This window comes from Apium graveolens, unplaced genomic scaffold, assembly GCF_009905375.1.
Source record: "Apium graveolens cultivar Ventura unplaced genomic scaffold, ASM990537v1 ctg6594, whole genome shotgun sequence".
NCBI lineage: Eukaryota > Viridiplantae > Streptophyta > Magnoliopsida > Apiales > Apiaceae > Apium > Apium graveolens.
In genome coordinates this window covers 33-4,496 of record NW_027419618.1, presented here as the reverse complement: position 1 = coordinate 4,496, position 4,464 = coordinate 33, and the positions used below count along the sequence as shown (strand labels likewise).

General features: G+C 30.0%; 1 long non-coding RNA gene across 1 annotated transcript; it reads left to right on the top strand.

Moving 5' to 3' along the window:
* Positions 1 to 1,213: 1,213 nt before the first annotated feature.
* LOC141703375 (uncharacterized) lies at positions 1,214 to 4,083 on the top strand. The gene is made up of 4 exons (XR_012567514.1): positions 1,214 to 1,486; positions 1,885 to 1,933; positions 2,172 to 2,358; positions 3,775 to 4,083. It is a non-coding gene; the product is annotated as an uncharacterized LOC141703375 (long non-coding RNA).
* Positions 4,084 to 4,464: the final 381 nt, after the last annotated feature.

The window sequence follows — 4,464 nt, the reverse complement described above, 5'->3', positions numbered from 1 at the left end:
GTAATGTACACTACTATAAATTTAAATTTAGAATACAGCACTTGTATAGCATTTGTATTTATATGCTATACAAGAGAGATGCTTATATAGCATTTTTTATATAAATGCTATGCAAGAAATAATTTAAAATTTAAAAATAAATAAAAAAATACGACCATAGCGTTTTATCTGCTATCTAAGGGGTCGTTTGGTTCGTTGGATGGTATCGGGTTAAGCTAGTATGGGTTTGGAACTTGATACTTGATATCACATGTTTGGTTCAAAATAGGATGAGAACATATCTCGTTGATAAACTAATTGGAATCAAGAATCAAAAGACATTTAATTATTATTTTTTGTTAATTAATTTTTAATATTAAAATCTAAAAGTATACACGATCACTTGACAATCATAATTAGTAAGACTAAAAATATAATTTTTTTGAAAAATATCTAAGGCTAAAGATATTTTTACAAATATATTATAATTTTTAAAAAAAATTGCAAAAATACTTTTTTATTTAAAAAAATGCTATTTCCAATTTTTTTACGAAAATACTGTTTAATGCACTTGATTCAATTAGATGCAATTTTCGACGAATTTATGCCACTCCATGTAAGCTCAAATGCAAAAAAAAAAATTGATTCAACTAATTGTATGTCTGCTTGATTTTGGTTGATTCTATATTTTTGCCAAAAAAATTAGAAGATAGTAAAATTGCTAAAAGAAATAAATAAAAAAAGCTAGTATTTTTGATAATTTTTCTTACTAAAATATGAGTTTATAAATATTTTTACGTAGTATTTAAAAAAATTAAATATACATTCACATTTTTTATTCATCAATATTAAAACTAGAGCTAAAAAAAGAATTATACTTTAGTTAAAAAGAAAGACTAGAGAAAATAATAAAAATGATACCCAAAAGTTTGATTTAGCTCATATCCACTTATTCACATGTGTTTCTAAACCCCATACCTCATGGGTTTCAGGAATGGGTTTTAAAACAAAAAAATTTTAACCAAACACATGGTATGGGTTTTATCCATTCCAACCCCATACCTCATACCCAGATTTATTGAAACAAACACCCCCTAAGATGCAACCTATATAGCATGTATACAGCTGCTATGTAAGTAACTGTATTTTAAGTATTTATTTTTTATTTTTATTTAATTTTGAACGCTACTAAAGCTTTTGTACAAACGTTATACAAGTAAATGTCTCCTAAGGTAAAATTTTATTTTTATATCTTTGATAACGCATCCCAAATACAGAGGGTTTTTGTATGTCTATAAAGTTTATCGAGAGCTTCTCAGGTATGGTAAAGGGGTTCAATTCACGTCTATTAATATGAGTAATCTGACCGGGGAGAGATAGAAGAGAGAGCAATTGAAGGTGTCTATAAATTCGTTACTTCTAGTCTTCATCAACAAAGCATCGAAGAATTTAATTTGAAGCCTTCAACGATCACTTTGCCTTCATCGAACTAATCTCAAATCGAATTGTGAGTTGTTAATTTTGTTGGTTTTTTCAATTGGGTTCCTCCCAAATTGCGTGGTATTTAATTTTGGGGGTTTCAATTGCTTCTTCCTAACTTGGTAGGTTTCAAGTTTAGGATTTTAATTTGGAATTACAGTTTTTTCTTCACTTGCCCTGTTTTGTGCTTTTTTAGTAGCTTGGATTCTTATTGTTTTTGTTATGACCTGTTTTGGGAGTTCAAATACCTACTTATAGCAAGAGTAATGTAAAAATATGATTTCTAGTAATAATAAAATGTTTTATATTTCGTAGAAAGAATATACTCTGTCTAGTCAACTACAAATTGGTTTATCTATGGGTCCATATACAAATTCATTTTGCACATAATGAGTCTGATTATATCTGTAAATTATTGGTGGCCAGGGAGAAGGAATGAACAAGAAATATAAACACTATACACAGTGACTGACTTGTAAGTTACCAGAACTATAATTCATATTTTGTTTGAACGCGGGCCTTACTATTATTTTTAGAGCATAAATGATCTGATATCTGATAGTATTCTGTAATACTTATTAGAGCCTTCACGTTTAGTGGATTTACAGTATGGACTTCATTTTCTTATCTGTTAATACATTCGGGCATATCATTTATCTACTACCTTGAAGTGTTTGTGACGGTTCCATCTTTTTGTAACTTCCGAATATAAGGTAGCACAAACAATGCAAATACTGCTCATGTATTGCGATAATATCACTGGGGTAGGAGGGTCCAAGATTGCATATATTCAGCGTTGCTATCCTCACCGTGCAAGAGAGCATGGGCCTAAAAGATGAGATCACTGTGGAAATTAAAGGGAACTCAGCACAAGTTCAGGCTGCTCAGTATCTAATTCAGGTATATACTTTCTTTTTTTGTTATTATAATATATTTGGCATGCTACTATCTTTATTCAGTATATTAGTGCACCGTTGAAGTTACAATACTATGGCTGTGTTTATTTGAAGAGAATGGAATGGGGATGAAATTTTTTGAACAAATGAGAATGAAAAGATATAGGAGGGAATAATGAACAAATTTTAGTGATTAAAAATTAAAAATATTGCCCCCATAAAAGACTATAAATTCCATTTTAGGTCAAATTAGTTGATTATTTTGACTGCTAATAAATTTGGAGTGCTAAAACTAAATGTTACTTAAATAAATAAATGGTCTTGTAGTTCTGATTTTTTAAAACTACTGCATTTGTTGCACTGGCATTAAACACCTTAATATAATTTCTAAGATTTTAATTCTATGTAAAACTAGTGGGTGTCTACATAAAAATGGTGGTAAATAATTTGTGAGTATGTGAAATTATTTAAATTAATGGGACTACAGTCTATAGTTACTATCCTTTTGGTTTTCGAGCTTTTAGCTAATGCTTCAAAATTAAAGACTTAGTCGGATTATACCATGTAGCGGTAGCTTCTATAATTTCAATTTCTTAGGCCTAACATAACTTAATATTGGTTTCCTTCAGTTAATTTGAATGTATGGTAGAGAACCTTGTTAAAAGTTTATACTGATGTACTATTGGATGGGGAAATCCCAAATATGAAGAGTCAAGACATAATGGGAGTTGAATTTTATTCTAATATTCAAATATTAAAATTTTTAAGCCACGTGGTGACTAATTCTTTTTGTTTTACGAGATGCCCCGTATGCACGAGTATTCGGAGAGATGTATATGAAGTATTAGTACTACATACTGCAAGAGAGAGGTTCAACTATTAAGTTGGAAAATTGTACACAAGTATTACCTTTTATTAATTCTGGAATTAATAAAAGGGTAGTTTATCTTGTTATAATGATTGATATACTGATCATTTTACCGTAGTACAATACATATTTAACAAAGTTCATTTTTTAAGAATTCCAGAGTGTAGTCTAGTTCATTTTTAGCTTAAATATTTGGAAGTGAAGTTAGTGTAATTTTTGTAGACTTATAATAGGATCAGCTTATGGTAGAATAGGCCATTGGCTCTTCGTTTATTCAGAAAATAGCCTATAACTTGTAGGTATTGTTTTTTGATGAAAATTCAAGTTGATTTGGTTTTTCAAGGAGGTTTCTAAGCTGAGTTTAAATCATGGTGGAACCTCAAATCAGTCTTTTGCTGTTGTGAATTTTTTTATATAGTTTTAAGTCCAAGTTTGAGGTTTTTGATACTGGTGGGAATTCAGAGTTACGTAGATACATGTGTGTATTATATTTATGGCAGTAATCATGAGTGTACGAAAACATTTATAATGTGAACATTGCTTCTTTTGTAGGATGAAGACAGTTGGTTGATGAACGTGGTGTTGCTGAGCAAATGCTTGCTTTTGTTTAAGATAGATTAGTGTATAGATACATGATGTTGCTAGTAACGCAACTAGCCTCATTATGTCTCGATGTTTCCCCTTATTTAGTAGCTGAAATTTTATACTAGGTATGAAGAGGAATGTGATACATGAATGTGATGTAATGGTACATATTTCCTTCTGGCTTTGTAAAGTAAATGTGTTGATCAACAATTTGTACTGAATGGTGTGCTTTTTAAAAGCAGTTGTTATTTTTGATTTAATATTTTGTTTGTTTGACTTCGGCATATTAATTTTTCACTCATCTTATGCAACTCTGTTATTGTCAATTTATTATTGTAATCATAGAATTATTTGTGGATATTATAGCTAAAAAAAGGCAGTAAAATGATCAAAATTAAAAAAGGGTTTGGATAGCGCTTTGAGAAGTGTTATGTAAGTAGTGCTATATAAAAGTGAAAAGACTTGCATAGCGCTTCTTAACATGCTATAATATATCCCGAAGTTACGTAACACACACTTAAATAACACTTATGGAAGTGCTATCTAAGCCACCCGCACTTGCATAACGTTAAAAAAAGTGCTATGTAAACCACTTGCACTTACATAGCACTGGCTTGCATAGCACTTGAAAGTGATATCCAAGTGCAAAATTAAATG